This window comes from Lygodium microphyllum, chromosome 5 (assembly GCF_053477565.2).
Source record: "Lygodium microphyllum isolate KBCC chromosome 5, Lygodium_microphyllum_v1.1.10, whole genome shotgun sequence".
Taxonomy (NCBI): domain Eukaryota; kingdom Viridiplantae; phylum Streptophyta; class Polypodiopsida; order Schizaeales; family Lygodiaceae; genus Lygodium; species Lygodium microphyllum.
The window spans coordinates 33,712,992-33,732,279 of NC_141139.1; the positions used below are offsets into that span (position 1 = coordinate 33,712,992).

Below are 19,288 nucleotides of genomic sequence, written 5' to 3' on the forward strand. Positions count from 1 at the left end.
ACACGACCTTGCATGGCTCCCAAACTTAGCCCATTGTCAAGTGTCAAACCTACCATTGAAAACTCAGCCTCTACACTCCAACCAAGGATAATCAATTAAATAGAAAACACATGGCCCCTACCCAAACTGTGGCCATGCCCAACCTCAACTTTAAATTTCTAACCTCTTTGGACCTCAAACTGTTGAACTTTTGATCAACCTTAGCATATGGCATTAAATCATTTAATTCCCTAATCCCCACCACGAAAAACTCATTTTCGAGGGGCTATTCAATGTCCCTCACCAAGATCTGACTTAGGTACCCCCACTAGCACCTGTCCAAACAACTTTTAACAATGTCCCCACTGCCCTAGCTAGGATTATCTTTGACCATGAAACACATTCAACTTAACCTCACATGTGTACAAATTAAGTGTCCAAAGAGCATTGGTTAAAAATTCACATCCTCGTGACAAGACCCTCCACAAGCCATCATTCTCCTCATCCCAAACCAAGATATCATCTAGGGAACCAATAACACACTTCCCAAGAAGAGGCTGCAACACCCAAGCAATGCACCTAGAAAAGCAAGCAGATGTATTGTATTGAGCTAAAAATGCATTACAAACTGATTAGCTCTTAATTACAACCCCAAAACTTGATTATCACAAAACTTTCCTAGAGAGTGCCCATGTCCCATAGGCCAAACCCTAATTAGGGAGGATCCACATCTATAAATAGGAAGCTGCCCTTACACTCAGCCCATCTCATATTTTCAAGTCCTTCTCCAACTGGCACCTACTTCTCCACTACTATCTACACTCCTCCATGGCAGATACCTCAATCTGTGGTGGTGACCAGCCTCCCATCAATGCCGGTTACCAATCTTATGCCCAGCAAACCTTGCATTGGCTGCTGGTCACAATTTCCAGCATGCTTGCAACAATTTCTAGCCATCACCATCAACCGGAGCGGCTCCAGATACTTGTGCTTGCTACAACCTAACCATCTACAATCTGTGTTTGCAGCATTCTACTCCACCAGCCCTTTCCAGAGCAGATTGACAGCTGCATTTGCTGTCTAGAGCAATCGCCATCATCCTCTTGCAACCTCCTGCCCACTGTTCCGTGCTACCACTGCATGCTCAACCTGATCCAAACTGTACAGATCTGCATTAGCATCTGTTGATCACATTCAGATGCTGCCTGTTGTGTTTCACGATCTATACAAAGTACGACAAACTCTCCGGCTCATCTCTCTACCCCAGTCCTTCAAGGACATGAGAGTTCAAGGTTATATATTCACTCTGCATAAAACGTTTCTTACATTGAGCATTGTATCTATTTGTTCTTCTATACACCTCGTGTTTTATTGTACACTTGTGTTTATCTTTGATGCTTGAGTATTTCTTTACATGACATCAGAGGTAGGTACTCTCTCAAGAAACCTAGGCCTTGATTTAAAAGCTAGACATCCTAGACAAAGAACCTTCAAAAGAGAAGTTATCCAAAGGTTACCTTTGTCACATCTCCAAAAAAACTTCCTGCCCGTCGCGTGCGCTTGCTACCATGCCCCCGACTGATCCCTCACGCCCACCCCACCTGTCACTGTCTGTCACCATAGCCTATGGCCCCCACTTGTGGCCCATCGCACCCGCATGCGGCCCGTCGCCAGTGACCCATCACCCCCCGCCTCTGGCCCATTGCCCCTGCTTGTGGCCCACACCTGTCGCCCCCGCCTACAACCTGTCACCCCTGCCTGTGGCCCGTCGTCATTGCCTACAGCACCCCCCCCCCCCCCGCCTATGGCCTTGCACCACCCATGATCCCCCCCCCCCCCCCCCGCGCTGCCCTTACCTCCCCCGTCCTGCAGCCCCCAGCCCCATCTGGTAGACCCACCGCTCGCGTTCCTCCCCCTCCCGCACTGCCCTTACCTCCCCCGTCCTGCAGCCCCCGGCCCCATCTGGCAGACCCACCGCTCGCGTTTTCCCCCCCCCAAAATGCTCCCTTCCTCTACAGCAACTTTCCCCCACCGATAGCAAAGCAACGTGATTGGTAGGTCCTCAACACGGATGCGCAATGGAAACCTCTGGTCAAACACCAATGCATTCTACGAATGCCCCCCACTCAAACACCTTGCGCATTGTCCTCTCTGAGAAACAGCTCTTAGTCGTTCATGCCACAGAGCTGGAGTTGAAAGAAATAGTGATCTATGGTTAGGCCATAGGACACTCCCCATTGAGGGCCCAGCTTCGGGATTGGCTCCACTCTATGCTGCGCATTGGCACTACGCAGATCGCGGAGGCAATCCTCATGGGTCAAGGGATCTTCATGGTTCGTCGACTCGCCTCTGCGGACATAGCTCATGAGCTAGTGGATACCTCACCCTATCCCTCCACGAAGGGGGTCATTTACATGGTACCAGGTTCCCTAGTACAGTGGCTTTACAGTGGAGACATTTGCGCTCCATAACAGGTTTCTTAGACATCCGGTCACTTTACTTTACCCCAAACTGGTGGAAGAGTACCGCCAGCTAGTGGAGGACTTTGGACGGCTCTTGGACACAGTTCTTCTTGCCTACTTCGCAGATGCAGTGACAACTACAGGAGTCCCAAAGGTATGGGTGGCCGTGAAAGATACAAAGAGTATACCAAAGTTCTTGGAGATTAAGGCAGGAGGACACTCCTTTAGGCAACAGGTCATTATGATTGGGCAACCTAGGCAGTGCCTGCGCTACCACGACTTTGGGCATCGGGCAACAGATTGCATGCGCTTCGGAGCCAAGGCGGTTCCGCCAATGAGCCTGCAGGTGGACGCTGACTATTTTACACGGGTCTAGAGACGACAAAGAGGGAGATGCCAGGGGGGCCCACAGTCAGCCCCTCAAGCATAGCCACTACAGCAAGGAGCAGGAGGGTAAGTGACGGCCCCCCGGCAAAAGCACCCTGTAGTCCCCCCCTACCCGCCCCACCCAACATGACCATAGTCCTCCACGCCCACCACCTGCGCCAAAGGCTACCTCACCCGAGATCCCACAGACCCCACATCCACCCCCCCTTCCCATGGATCCCCCACAAACCCTAGCCCGCAGCCCCCCCCCCCCCCCCCTTCCAGGGCCATCAGCCCCCCCTCCACCTTGGCCCGTACCTCCAATCACCCCATCATCCCTCAATCTTCCTCCCCTCCACCATCTCCCCTGCCGATCAGCCCCCCTGATCCGCACCCGATACAGGTGATCCCCCCCTACCCATCCCCCCTCTTCCCACAGGAGGTGATGAGCCACATACACCTACATCCTCCACTTACCAGCAACCTTGGCCCCCCCTCCCCACACAGCCACCAGCTCATCTGTCCCTGCCCCCCATAACACTTTTCCGAGACAGGCACAGTTGTTACCACACGAATTTTTTCACAATGGTCCATGATCCTACTTGAGAGTTTTTGAGCACGGAGAGTTTCCACTACCTCTGAAGGTGGGGATCTTTCGTGGTACGCAAGTCAAGGAGTGGCAAGGTCCATCTACTAGCACCACCAGATGGACCAAACTATGCTTTCTTCTTTCAGATTTGTCACTCGGGGGACTAGACAATGGCACAGATAGAGGAGGAGGTGAAGAGTCACGTGGCAGATCACATCTCCCAATGGATGGGAGAAGTAGAACTAGCACTATTTTCACAACAATGGCCAGGTTGCATGATGGACATTAACTGGTGGGCTCATGCCAAGGTCCCACACTTGAGTATTATCTTTCGAGCCCCTCCACAGTGGAGAGCACCGATGGATGTGATCGAGTGGCCCCTGGCACGGGCTGCCAGTTTCTACCAGTGTACAGAGTCACGACTCTCTGCCTGGCTGATAGGATGCCCTGGTGGTACCACCCAGAGCATCTATCATCCCCATGGTCCGTCCGAGGGCCACCATGGGGGAATGGAGTTCGTTGTCTAGGCCTTCGACAAAGCATATTCGCATGCCCCATAGCTCTTCCTCTTCATCAGCAACTTCCACACAGAATATATGTCTGTTCGGTAAATCACACGTTTCCCTATGAGCTTACATCTTGCATCCTAGAATGTGAATAGTCTCCACTACAATGGGACACGTGGTTCCAAGAAGTTGATTGTTCGGCAAGAGTTGTGTCCGGACGGATCGACATTCTACTTCTACAAGAGCACAAGCTCACCCCTGCCCAAGCCCATCAGGTGGAAAAGGTATCCCAGGCACTTCACACACTTACTGGGAGTACGCTATTAGCGCCCACAGTAGGAGTGGAGGCGTATGCACCTCTATTGGCCCGAGCCTTACAGTTTGTGTACGTGATCACGGGGCGATTGTGACAGGGAGGGTTCTATGCATCAGATTGGATATTGGGGAATCGTGCCTCGGAGTCCTCACTGTCTATATGCCCCTATAGAGATTAGGGCACGCAACAGATTCTGAGTGGAGATCGCAGCAGGACTCCCAGAGGTGTACTCCTGGATTGTTGGAGGAGACTTCAACAACCTGGAGATCCTAGAGGACCAGCAGGGAAGAGGCAGAAACTACCAAGGTATGGCAGGGGAGGAGCAGGAGGCATGGGAGGTCTTCCCCCTTGCAGTAGGAGCACACGATGCCTGGAGGGACCCAACTTTCCACAAGAGGGAGAGGTCGTTGGACTTCTCTTAGGGATATAGGCGGCTGGGTGGAGTTTTGCTGGAGCAGCTGGACAGGTTCTATGTTGGAGAGTGGGGGTGCTCTCACGAAGGCCACGTAGGGCAGTTGGCCGGCGCCACTTTGTCCGATCATTGCCCGATCCTCCTAACACTTGATCCCCCAGTTTCAGCCCCAGACACACAATCCTATTGGATCCCCGACTCGATCTGGTGAGGAGGAAGATTGAGCACCTTTGGACTAGGAAGTGGGACAGGAGGGACCGGATCGCAGAGGAGGTTGCAAAGGCCCTAGCCAAGTCGAGCAGGATTTGCCAAGAGGCAACCCTACAAGCCAAGCAACAGAGCTGGGAGAAGGAGAGAGCACTCCGATGAGACCTAGCAGCCACACAGAGACTTGTCCAAGAGGCACCAGAGGACCCCATTCTCCACTCACAGGAGGTGCGCACATGGGCAGCCCTTGCCAGCCTCAAGGAAAGGCGCTCGGAGTTTTCCTTTCGTAACTCAATAGCTTTTTGGGCACGGAAGGGGAACACAATGTGCAGGGAGTTTTTCCAAGTGCATCAACCTTGCACTTCAGGAGATCAAATTCACAGCCTCCGAGATCACTATGGGAGGACTCGCTCCGACCCAAATGAGTTGATGGAAATATCCACTAACTACTAAAGACACCTCTTACAGCTGAGGCAGTCTCAACTAGAGTGGTTCATGACCTTGGGATTGATTCTATACCTACGTTGCATTCGGATTCCATGAGTACTATTCAGCTAGCCAAGAAGCCAAGAATCCGGTCTTCCATACGAAGATGAAACACATTGAGGTGAGGTATCACTTCATACGTGGGGTCGTGGAGGACAAGTCTGTTGACCTTGTTAAGATCTCCACTGACGAAAATCCTACAGAACTACTCACAAAAAGCCTCAACACTGAGCGCTTTGCCTTCCTCAAGAGATTGATGGGCATTGAATGAGATGACATTTTTCCTCATCCTGTTGTACATGTGTACATTATACTGTCTTTTTTTCTTTTCTTTTCACTCCTCACTGGGGCAAATTCGCCTTTAAGTGGGAGGTTGTTGGGGGTAAAGGCGCCTCTGCCTAGCCGCCCGTGTATTACTATACTGACAATACCCGCCACTGCACACTACGAGTAGCGGACGCTTGTCACCGTCACTTTATTTTTTATTCTTTTAGTGACAGTTTGAATAAAAGAAAGCTCGGTCTCACATTGTGACTGTTGGAGTTCCCATTTTGTGTCTCTCTTTCTAGCTCTTACTCTCCCGCCATAGCTCTTCCAAGCAAGCTTCGATCCTTCTCACCTTTCATAACTTGTATATCACATGGAATATGTCAAGTTCAAAGATCCACGTTATTAATCCACTTAATTTTCTTAGGCTATCTTTCTTTACATCCCAAATAACGATATCCTTTGTAACTTGTATCAATGTCTCTCTTACATCTTCTATGATCTATTTACCCTTGACATTATTTGCATTCTATTTCTCAGTATCCCAACCTAATGTAAATCACCATGATGGTGTGGCTTGCAAATTCAATAGTCATATGGGATCGGTTGAATGCTAGAGCTTGCTCTCTTTTTTTTTGAGTTGTGCAGATTTTATACTCATGCATGTTAGATATATCTACATTGCCATGTAGGTTTGGAAAATATTGGTGTCTCTCTTTCGCATCTAGACATTTGGGCATCCATTATCTCTCGATTTGAAGCCATAATAACTTTTGGTCACAAATTCTCCTACAATACAGAATCACATCCACAGGATGGAGGAGATTTGGAATGAGCTTGCATCCCTTAGTATGGATATTTCTTTGAAGGACCTAGTTGTGACACCTCTCTCACATCTTCCATCATCGACATAGGATGTGTTCTACACTAGTCTTCTCACTTCTTGTAGCCAAGAGCTTCTCATTTGAGAGAAGCTCATCCCATTGCTGCGTGCTTGGGTTAATTGTTGCAGCCTTGTACCTTCAGCCATTGTAGTCACATTGTTCCTTCTCTCTCTTGCATTCTCTCTTTGTCTCCTCTATGTGATCACTTTCCCCTTTTCGTTGCGTACTCACAAGTCCATCCCATCCAACTTGTCGGATGTGCGTAGAGAGGATAGGATTGACACTTGCTCAAGAGATGCCATCAATGCCAATCGGGGATTGGAAGTCCCCCCAAAGAATATAGCAAGAAAAAATGATAGGATAGTGGTCAGTCTAAATTGTCTCAAACCACGCAATCCCCCAAAGCATACACGTCAGTCATTGATGTCCTTCAATAAGTACTTGCAAGAAAACAAAGAAGATACTTCCACTGGAGTGAAAGCAACCAATAAAAGGTATCCTCGGAGTAATCTGGGTCCATCGGGTCATGAGACAAAAGAAGGTTGACTTAAGCAAGGTAGATGGGGAGTATCTGATGCCGAAAGGAGCACGCAATGTTGGCCAGAGAGATGAAGTAGTAAATGGAAAGGAAAACAAGTCTTCAACCTATAAATGTAGCCAATCCAAGGGCTGGCCAAGAACTAGGAGTGCTCGACAATGGAGTCCCTGCAATAAATGCAGATCTATCCTAATACTGGCATAATAGAGAGGCAACCCAAACTATTGAGGTGCTGGCCAAGTTTGGAAAGACCAACCCAACGCGAAATGCAGTAATAAAGATAATCAATCTGCCTAAAAAAATAGGCTGCCCACTTGCAAAGTGTGCTGCCCAAACTACTAAGGTACTACCCAGTGAGAAGCCTAATACCCAATACAAAAACACAACACAAAACATACTTGCTGGAGTGCTAAACCTGTTGCCTAGAAGGCTGTTGTATTGCTAGGCTGCAAGAGGAGACCCTTGAGCTGAAAACACAGCATAAAAAGATGGTTGTCTTGCACAAACACAGGTCTGTCCAACTTGGTTTGAGCTTGCCCTGGACAGTGTTGCCGAAGTATAAAAAGGTTAAAGGTCTACCGCAAGGTAAAAGACAGAAGGGTACAGAGATTTTGAGTCCTCGAATGGGATGAAAGAAAGAGAATATAAAGATTGGATGAATCCAAAGACAATAATCAAGGCACAATCCAAAGATCTTGTATCACATGTAGCTTAGCAAAGCAATCGAAGTACATCCATATAATATGCCTAAACCCTAGGCATGAAGACACACTTGGGATGCTAGCCCATAACACACTCTGAGACTATGACTCAGATATACTCTCACATACATCAATATCTCTACTCCAAAATCAATGACATATGCCTCATAAATTCATGCATATAACAAAATCCCTATGGCAAATGGCGGGTATCATTACCCGGAAGTGCTATCATCCATCAGAAAGCATCAATACCTCTGTTAACCCATTATGGGCCTTCAAAATCTATTTCAGCCCTTTTAGACAGATTCATTACAGTAGCATTAAAACATACATGTGCTGCCCAAAAATCACTCCAAAGCATGTACTTCGGTTTTGGCAATCATCTATCAACCATGGAGCATCAATAGCATTCAACAGGAGTCTCTGAAGCCCATAAATCAATCTAGAAAACCCTATGGACAGCGGATACCCTGCTGTATACCCAGTTTAGATAGCGTAAACTGCGTATATACAAGCTCTCACTTTGAAGCCTTTGGAGTACTACCATGTATATAACAAAATCCCTGTTAGTAAATGACGGTTATCATTACCTAAAAGTGCTATCATCCATCAAAAAGCATCAATACCTCTATTAACCCATTATGGGCCTTCAAAATCTATTTCAGCCCATTTAGACAGATTTATTATAGCAGCATTAAAACATACATATGCTGCCCAAAAATCACTCCAAAGCATGTACTTTGGTTTTATAAATCATCTTTCAACCATAGATCATCAGTAGCATTCAACGGGAGTCTCTGAAGACCATAAATCAATCTAGAAAACCTTGTGGACAGTAGATATCTTGCTGTATACATAGTTTAGATAGTAGTAAATTGTGACAAGCTCTCATTTTGAAGCCTCTATGCAATCTTTGGGAGTACCTATGATCTGTAGGTAATGTTTGTTTGCCTTTTGCATGAAAGATGAGTTATCCTAGCACAAAGCTTCTCACTTTCTTTTTGTTTTGTTTGCTTAATCACGAAGTATATACGTATGTTCAACATATGGGTGAGCATAACATGTCTTCAGCATGTGCATGAGATAATGGAAATGTAGGAGATTGATCATTGCAAGTTCAATTTATGAGAGGGTTCTCCCCAAGACATATGGGATTGCTTGCTCCTCCCACAATGATGCTATCCTTTTTTTTTTCCCCTCTTTTGAATATGCTACTCTTGTTCAAATAAAACTCCTTGTTTTTTGTCCAAAGTTAGGCTATTGAGCCGTAGTTAAGTCCCCCTTGTCCATCTAATTCTAGTCTCATGCATGCAAACTCCACTTCTTAACTTACTGGAGTCCTTTCCTAATATAGCATGATCAACACTTGTCAATTCTCATACAAGCAATCCACTGCAATGCCTTCTAGAACTTGTCTTCCACAATCCCGCATGTAGACCACTGACATACTCAATACACAACTGCCAGTATGCTTTCATACCATAGACATAAATCCCTTTGGATCAAATGTAGATTTGTATTGCGGTCTAGCTCAAAATGCAGTAGGGAAGGTGGTGGAAATAGGTTGCCTTGCACTATAAAACAGTCAACGCAAGGTCTTCAACACCTAGAGATGTCGCCTAGCTGGTTATAAGATGGATCCACATCATGCTCCTCTTCATAGACTTTAGCTCCCACTATTAGACACTAGTGTGTTTAGCCACAAACTGCGAGGGTTCTTGAGACTGAGCAAGACAGAAGATAAGATATAAGCTAAATCAATTGATGCCAAAATCCTCTATGTATATTTGGAAACAAAAGCACTACACTAATTCTCATTATGTATAATAATGAAATCCCAAGTACAATGTCTTATTCAATAAGGTCCCAACTCAAATACAAGAAGAGTGGCCTTTCTAGGCCAAGGCACTCGTAAACTCCATTTTAAAATTCTTTTCTGCTATTATTCCAACAAGTATGATCCACTTAAGATTTGCCCAACGGCTCAATCTTCACTCCTGTGTCTATTTATAGTTGTAGCCATATTAGGACAGGTTTGTTCATTAACTGCATGAGAACTTGCTTTCACCTCTTTCTCTTCTTCATCTCTGTCAATTTGCTCATCTTTCACCAAGCTCTCCACCACATTTGCCTCTTATGTATCGCTTTTCTCACATATCTAAATCCTCATTCCTATCCTTGGTACCCTCATGTTAGTCTCAAACATCTCCATCAAAACATGTCTCATGCAATAATTTACATTCATCAGATTTAGTTTTATCCTATCTAGAAAATTGTCCTACAACACTACCCTGTAGAAAATTGCTCCTGTCTTTTGAATGGTAGCTTAGATCGCCAAGCTTTGAAAAGAAAAATTGTAGCCCCACTTGCGATCTACAACTTTATTGAAGACCCTAGGACCAAATGTTGAAGGTATCAACCCCTAAAATTTTTATGCGCGGATCCTGCAACTATTGATTACAGCATGCAGCCCCAGCCAGACATTGACCTTCCCAACTCTATCTCGGACGCATAGGAACACGGATATCAACCAAACTTTGTAGGACCCTTCCCAAGGTGTCAAAGTCCACTTTGGATGCATCAGTCATCATTCATCCTCTCCCAATTAAAACAATTTGGCATGTTTAGTTCAGCCATGCCTGTCCATTGCAATCTCCTAAAGCCATATCTCCCTTTTGGGTCGAACAACCATTGCATACTCAACCAATCGATCATGTACAACCTAGGCACTATTTCGTGGATCAAATGGTAGTTCGTTAATCACGTCATGCCCCCTCGATATCCTTGAATCATACTCTTGTACGCATACTTTTCCTTGGAAGAAAAGTAGTAGTATCATCCCAATGTCTTATTTATGCTTCTCTCGATCATCTATATCAACATTAACATCAGATAAGACATGAGTATCTTGTAATCCTTGTGCTAGCATTTCATTTGCATTCTCCAACTCTGTAGCATCCGTACCCACAAACTTTAAGTTTGACATTTCTGAGTCTACTTTATACCTAATGCTTCTAGGCATTTAATTGTGGCCATTATGATGTTTATTTGGGCATTTTATGCTAGTCGATATACTCCATTTATGGCACATTTTGTTCTTTATATTGAAGCTTAACTTGAGTCAGTCATTATCACTTACAGGTTCTGTTGGAGAGGGAGCTTGTGCCATTGCCTATGCAATTACTAGTGACTCATTATTCTATGCCACTATCTCGCATTTGGTGTATGCATTTCATTTTTTGATCATTCTTCTAAGTTCTCTTCTTTGCAGTGTTTTTCTGTGGTTTTTTTTTTCTTTTGTCCTTGTGTTTAGCAGCTTATTATAACAGTTGTTTATGCTTCCATTGCTACATCCACTTTTGACACGATATCAGATTTTAGGATCCAAGTGTGTTGTGTCATCACAATCATCTGCTTCCATAAAATCAACCAAATGGAGCCCCCTTGCATCCTGTGTTGCATTCCTAACAACCCTTCTAGTGCACTGAGGTAAGGGAGCATCCATCCTACTCTCATGGAGAGTGCATAACAGCCATCTAGGGACTCTTTTGGCTGCATTTATAGCAGCCCTAGCATGTTATAGTGCATCTTCCACTGCATGAGGCAAACCGTCATCATAACCCTAATGTTCAAAAGCATGTGGGTGCAGCAACAGCTTACTGTATTAAGTTTTTCTGGCCATTTACAACAAGCATGAACTCCAAAGAAAGCCGCAAAAGACCCTCAAAGACATCACCAATGTCATGGGTGGCTGGTATCTGAAACTGATCGTGTAAAAATGCAGCAACTTCAGCAAACATGACATCCCTACTAACAGAAACTTTATTTGTGAGTGGTTCATACAAATGATAGCCTTGACTCTCTAAATTGTAGCCAATAAAATTATAAATATGCATTTTACACCCTTGTCTCATTGAGATTTCCATGAAGCTGTTTGAGAACATGTGCATAGGCTATGCATCCAAACACCCAAAGGTAATCAACTTTGGGTTTCTTGCCATCCTAAGCTTTAAACGGTGTGATCGTCTTCAATGCCTTAGTGGGCACTCAATTTAATACATGATTCACACACTAAAGGTCTTCTAGCCAAAACTTATGAGACAGCCCCTTACTTTTCAACATACCACAAGTCATCTCCATAAGTGTGTGATTTTTTCTTTCAGCAACTCCATTTTGATGAGGTATCATTCTAACAATGGCTTGATCCATGATGCCATTGTCAAGAAAAAATGTCTCAAAAGTACAAGGCGTGTACTCCCCCCCTCTATCTGTGCAAAGTGTCTATGCTTTCAAGTCCTCCCCCCCTCTATCTGTGCAAAGTGTCTATGCTTTCAAGTCTTTTTCAACCTCAAGCTTTGCAACAAGATGTTTGAAATACATAAACACATCAAATTTTGCTTTCAGCCTATACACCCATGTATACTGAGTGTAGTCATCAATAAAGGTGACAATACAAAGATGACCCCCAAGTGCACGTGTTGTCATGGAACCACAAACATCGGAGTGAAAAAGCTACATTTTCCAAACAGCACGCACTATACCATCCCTCTTGAAAGCAAACCTGCGCATTTTGCCAAAATATATACCTTGCATGCATGAGCACGTGGGGTCTCCACTGGAGGCAATGCATCTACCATCTGACACCTCTAAAGAGTCATCAGACTACCAAAACTCATATATCCATAGCAAGCATGCCATAGGTCCGCATTCTGCATTGCTGGTGAAATAGTACTAACTGCTAGAGTATCACAAGAGTGTCTGTCATGTGTATCCAATAAAAAGAGACCCTTATACAAGGTGCCAGAGAGCTTGAGTGCATAATCCATCTCTCAGTCTTCTCTGACAATGCATTTGTGATCTTCAAAGATGATCCGAAAGCCATGATTATTAAAAGCAAATATAGACAATAAATTCTTTGTAATGCCAGGAACAAATAAAACATCTAGAAGCATGAAATTGAAACCATCTATAACAATAATCGTGACTGAACCAAAGCCAAATACATAATAACTACTATTGTTCACACATGTAACACGCTTTTCAGCAAGGACCGAATGCAAAGAGGTGATGAGACACTTCTTGGAAATAGTATGCTTTGACATCCCATTGTTAAAATACCATGTGTCTTATGTTTCAGCAGCATTAAATGCTAAATCACCTATCAAAGAATCAAAACCACATGTAAAAAATGCATAGCTCTCTTCCACAAAGTTGGTTGAAGCACCACCATCAATAGATTTGCTAGCTGATGTCTCTTGAACAACCAAACCAAAGTATTGCTTCTTCCCTTTGGCCAATCGCTTCCTACATTCATCAATATAGTGACCAAGCTTCTTGCAGTAATAATATTTTCCCTTTTTCTAGCACATTTGTAACTTGGGCAGTCTTATTTGATACCTGTCCAACATTAGCCTTCTACTAATTTTTGACATTTTGCCGGACTTTTCCTTTGCCTTTGTACTTCGAAAGCATAGCCCGTCACCAGGTGGTGATGCTTTTTACAATTGCTTTTCTTATTTACTTATATAAATATTTTATTTTTCTTTTTTGTTGTTGTTGCTTTTACCCCCAAAGTTCTCTTGAAATAAGCGGAATCTTTACATGGCCAAAAGAGGCAGCCATTGGGACAAATTGGACTAATGGTTTGTCTGTGCCTTAGGACTAGTTCCATATTGAATGGGCACTGAAGAATAGAATGCCAGTGGTTTGGGACTGTGTGCTTAGCCACTGGAGATGGTGCAAGACTATGAGCTTGGCCAAGATAAAAGATGCACATGTGAGAATGCTCATGGAACAAAAGTCATTGTAACTGAGCCACATTACACTTTTGATGTGGTCGCAATGATAAAAGTTGCACAGAACAACTTGAGGAATGCAAGGGTCACCATCCCTAAAATTTAGGGAGTTACTATTTTTGGACCCCAGAATCTATTCGTGTCACTGTCTTCGTTTTTTACACGAGGATTAATTCTATGGTCTGTGCCAAGGTCAAATTTTGCACCGATCATGGAGAATTTTAGACCAGAAGGTTTAAACGGGAAAATCGTTACATGTATGCCATGTGGCACAAATTCCCAAAAGAGAGAGAGAGAGAGAGAGAGAGCATTAAAAAAAAACGTAATAGGCATAAGGGCAGATGGGAGAATTAAGTTTGGAGGAGCTGAGGGCAGATTGCTACAAGAAAACCAGTCATGGAGAGTACTTCTACATCTCTGACTCAAGCACAGAGGTAGAGCTTGCTCCCTCTAATCACCTCTCTCTCTATTCTCAAAAGAAATGCTTTGCATGATGGATTGATTCCATCGAAGGTACAATTCTATGTTTTTCTTTGCTCATGCTAAATAAGAACAGTGAACTTTGTTCATGCTGAATAAGAACAGTGAACTCTGCACATGCTGAATGAGAACAGTGAACTCTACACATGTTGAATCATAAGAACAGTGAACTCTGTTCATGCTGAATGAGAACAGCGAACTTTGCACATGCTGAATCGTAAGAATAGTGAACTCTGCTCATGTTGAATAAGAACAATGATCTTTGCACATGCTGAACAGTAAGAACAATGCGCTGGACAGTAAGAACAGTGAATTCTGCACATGCTGGACAGCAAGGGATGTTGATCTGGACATGTACTACTATTCCTATGCAGCTGGGATTTACTTAGAAGAGATGAAAACCAACTGTTCACAAGTTATGTATTTTGGAACATTACCATTTTTTTTGTAATTTTCTATCTTTTAATTGATAAAGAAATACCGAGAGGGGCGCCGGTCTTCGGGGCCAAACTGGTGTTGAGCGAGGGAGAGAGGTCTCTGTTTATGTGTGTGTATGTAAAGTCCAGGTGTTAATTGAAGGAACTACCGCTTTATGTGAGTCATAGACCGGTTTCATGGTTCCATCCCCGAGATTTGAATTCTTTTCTGTAAGAATTTAAGCTTGGACAGTTTTGGGTGAAAAGGCCATACACACCGATTTTACAAAGATTACAAGACTAGAGAGATTGCAGACATGGATAAAGGCAAAGGAAAACTCCCCCATGAAGAAGAGAGTTCTTCTTCTGCTCATAGACACTGAAGAGAGAGTATTGGTGCATAGGTGTCAACACCTTCTAGAACTGAGATTGAACCACATGATGAGGAGCAAGAACAGGAGGACTTGTTTATGGCACAACTCCTCAGTATGGTTGGCTCTTTCCAACAGCTGGTAAAGAATCCTCGGATGCAAAAAAATTTCAAGTCACATAATGAGGATTCTCAGGCTGAGTCATCACATCATACCATGGAGCGCGCAAAAAGGCAAACCTCTAATGTGCGTGAGCATGTGGAAAAGACACCAAACATGGAGACACGTCCAATGCAACAAGAAGCACAAGCACAGGATCAGGGAATAAATGGTCAAGGTAGTTATGCACAAGTGGCACAACAGACTATTCCTCCTCAGTTTGCTACTTATCCTGGTTACTTTGATGGTGGGTCAGTTTTTCAAGCAATGGTTGGATTACCCACGGGTTATCAAGGATACTTGCCTAGAGGGCCACCGGGAATGATGCCTATTGAGGCAGTGAACCCACTTTATGCTAATATTGGTCTACAGCCCGGTTATCAAACTCTACAGAGTCCTTATTTGATGCTTGGAGTACAAAATGCAGCCACCTGTTTTTCTCAGCCTAGTGGGCATATGGCAGCTAAGACAAGTGAAATGAATGCTGATAATGCACCTAAGGGACACCCCTTTTTACAACCACCTATCTATGACAACCTAACACCAAAAAGTGCAAAGCCTAAAGACTATAAAGAGGGTGGTCAGGCAATAAAGTTTGAAACCTTCAGTGGTATGCAAGATAAGCTGAAAGCTTTGACATTTATACAGCAGTTTGATGCAGCTTACACAGAAGGGAATTTTACTAAGACTTCTAAGGTGTGGAAGGCTACAACTTTTTTGAAAGGTATTTCTTTGCAGTGGTGGAACATATTGTTGATGCAAGGATATGCACCTGCCACTTGGGTTCATTTCAAATAGTTGTTTGCAACCTCATGGTTAACTAACACATTTGAAGTAGATGTCATGACTACATGGCATAAATTGGACGCGGCAAATTATACGGATTTAGAAGAGTACAATAAGAAATTTTGGGAAGCACTTTTGCCTGTGAGTTCTTACAGGACAGTGCCCCTGTCAGAACAAATTGAAAAGTATTGTTGCGGTTTGCCCGAAGCCATCAAGGATTACTGTACCAAGACTAGGGTTACAAATATGGTACAATTAATTGAAAATGCTGGTGTGGCAAATGCATTGTTGAAAGGAAAAGCTGACAACTTTAAAGGCACTGAAAAGAAGGATTCTTAGTTTAAGCAGGATCCTGGCAAGAAGAAGAACCAATTTCAAGAAAGGACCAGTTTTACAAAGAAGTCTTTTTGGAAGAAAAGATTTCAGCAGCAACCTCAAACTTCTTTTAAACAGGATAAAGGACAAAAGATGCCACTTTTTGGCAAATCATTTGAAGAAAGAACGGCTTTAATGATGCCTGGAAAATGCTTTATTTGTGAACAGAAAGGCCATATTGCTTCTAAGAGCCCACAACAATTTTCTAAAGATGTGGAGGATAAAGATGCGCCAAGTAAAAAGAAGCCCAGCATTGGCTTAGTGCTTGATATGGTGGGAGACCAATCAGTTGATGATGCTACAGAATTGTGCAGAGCTTGGGGAATGATCAGAGATTCCACAGTGCTTATTTTCTTTGATCCTGGAGCTCGTGCAAACTTTATCTCACCAGCATTGGTAGCTAAATTGGGTATACGTCCCGAGAAAATGGGACCAGTTGGACAGGCTGATTTGGCATACCCAAGACATACTGAACCTGTCACCCCCATTCTTGGCAAACTTCGAATGCATATTCACAGCTATGTGGACACAGAGGAGTTCCCTATTATGCCTCTAGAGTCTAGAGGGTTGTGATGTTCTGTTGGGTATTCCATGGTGCCACAGGAAGCATGCTATCTTGGATACTTACAACAGAACGATTACTCTTGTACATAGGAGTAAGACTCATGTGTTAGATGTGAAGCTTAAAGGAGAGTCTATCCCAGTTGTTTCTGCTTCTACAATTACTTCTGTAATGAAAAATCATATTTCTGCATATTTGGTTTTTGCAAAGCAAGTTAATGGAGTTGACAGTAATGTGTCTATACTAGATGAAAGTAGAAGGGCTTTCTTGGATAAATTCAGTGACTGTTTCTCAGATTCATTACCAGAAGAGTTACCCCCTAAGAGGCCTGAAGATCATACCATAGATCTTATTCCAAGGACTAGTCCGCCCAATAGACCACCGTACAGGGTCAGTGCAGCGTAGCAGAAAGAGATTATGACACAAGTTAATGAGCTTTTAGAGAAAGGACTAATTCAGCCCAGTAGTTCTCCGTTTTGTTCACCTATGTTGGTAGTTCAGAAAAAGAACGGCTCCTGGCGAATGTGTATTGACTACAGAGCCTTGAATAAGAACAAGATCAAGAATAGGTTTCCAATTCCAAGGATAGATGACATTCTTGATCGATTACAAGGAGCAGGAATGTTTAGCAGGATAGATTTAAAAAGTGAATACCATCAGATCAAAATCAGGCCAGAGGATATCCATAAGACTGCTTTTAGAACGACATTTGGTCTCTATGAATTTTTAGTCATGCCGTTTGGATTAACCAATGCTCCTACTACGTTTAACAAGATGATGGATAGAATTTTCCGCCCTTATGGAAGTTTTGTTGGCACATTCTTTGATGATATGATTATCTTTTCAAAGAATGAAGAGGAGCATAGAAAACACCTAGTTGCAGTCTTTAATGAGCTTAAGCGTAACAGATTGCTCATTAATGGTAAGAAGAGTGAATTCTTTTTGAAAGAGATTCACTTCCCTGGGTACATAGTTTCTAAAGATGGTGTGAAGATGGATCCTCCAAAGATAGAAGCAATTGTCTCTTGGCCAGAATTGAAAACTATTCATGGCGCTTGAAAAGAAGGATGTCAAATGGCAATGGATTGACAAAGAGAATTCAGCATTTAGATGTTTAAAGGGGAAAATGACTACAAATCCAGTATTTATTTTGCTAGATCTATCTAAGCCATTTGTAGTGCAGTGTGATGCATATGGAAACAGAATTGGTGTCGTATTAATGCAGAATGGCCGAGTTGTGGCATACGAGAGTAGAGTACTTTCTGTCGCTGAAAAAACTTACCAAATTTATGAGAAAGAATCATTGGTTGTGATCCATGCACTCTCTAATTGGAAGCACTATTTGCTTGGTGCTGATTTTGTAGTGCAAACGGATCATTAAACACTTAGATACTTTCTCACACAAGCTAAATTGTCAGAGAAACACATGCGTTGGGCAAATTTCCTATCTATGTTTCATTTTCAAATAGTGCATGTGGAAGGCAAGAAGAATGTACTTGCAGATGCTTTATCTCGCAAACCACAGGTGTCAGCTGTTTCAATTCCTTATCACCATGAATTAGATTATATGAAAGAGTAGTATGCTGATGATGAAGACTTCTCTGAAATCTATGAACAGTTGATCAATGGCCAACATCATGACCATTATGTGTTCAAAGAAGGCTTTATCATGATGCATGGAAGACTATGCGTTACAAGACAGCTAAGGCCAAAAGTTTAATTAGAGAGTCATGCTCCACCGTATGCAGGACATTCTGGTATTGATACTACAATCAAAGCGGTAGAGACTTTCATCTATTGGCCAACCTTGAGATCTAATATTGATGCATATGTCAGATCTTGCCTTGTATGTCAAAAGGTCAAATTTGATAGACAGAAGATACCAAGGTTATTGCAACCACTGCCTATTCCAAAAAGGCCATGGGAAAGTATTGCCATGGATTTCATTTTTGATCTTCCAAGAACTTCTTCATGGAATGATGGAATCTGGACTATCATTTGCAGATTTAGCAAACACGCACATTTCATTCCTGTAAGGAAAAAGGTTAAGTCAGAATAGATGGTAAAGATATTTATGCAAAATATCTTCAAGAACCATGGAATGCCACGGTCAATTGTCAATGATAGAGACCCAAGAATGACGCCTGTTTTGGAAAGCATTGTTTGAAAACATGGGCACTACGCTGAAATTTTCATCTTCTTTCCATCCACAAACTGATGGACAATCTAAAGAGGCAAATTCGACTGTTTTAGATCTACTGAAGTGTTATGTTTCAAATCATAAGACTTCTTGGGAACACTACTTGCCATTGGTTGAGTATGCATACAATAATATAGTGCACTCATCTACTGGCAAAGCACCTTTTGAGATTGTGGAAGGTGGAAAGAAATTGGCTCCCATTTTGCAGACAAAAGATAACATCTTTGAAGCAGATCGTTATGTAAAAGATTGGAAAGAAGCATATAAAAAGGTCAAGTATGCCCTAGAAAAGTCACAAGCTAAACAGAAAAGAGATGCTGATAGTCATCGACGGGAGCTCTTGTTCAAAAAGGATGATTGGGTCTTATTGCGTTTTGAAAAGGCACGTTTGAGAAAACAGAAGGACAAGGAATGTTTGTTTCCAAAGT

At 43.3% G+C, this 19,288-nt stretch overlaps 1 pseudogene; it reads left to right on the forward strand.

Annotated features, from left to right (window-relative positions):
• The first annotated feature begins 14,724 nt into the window (after nucleotides 1–14,724).
• LOC148035668 (uncharacterized) lies at nucleotides 14,725–17,065 on the forward strand (annotated as a pseudogene).
• Nucleotides 17,066–19,288: the final 2,223 nt, after the last annotated feature.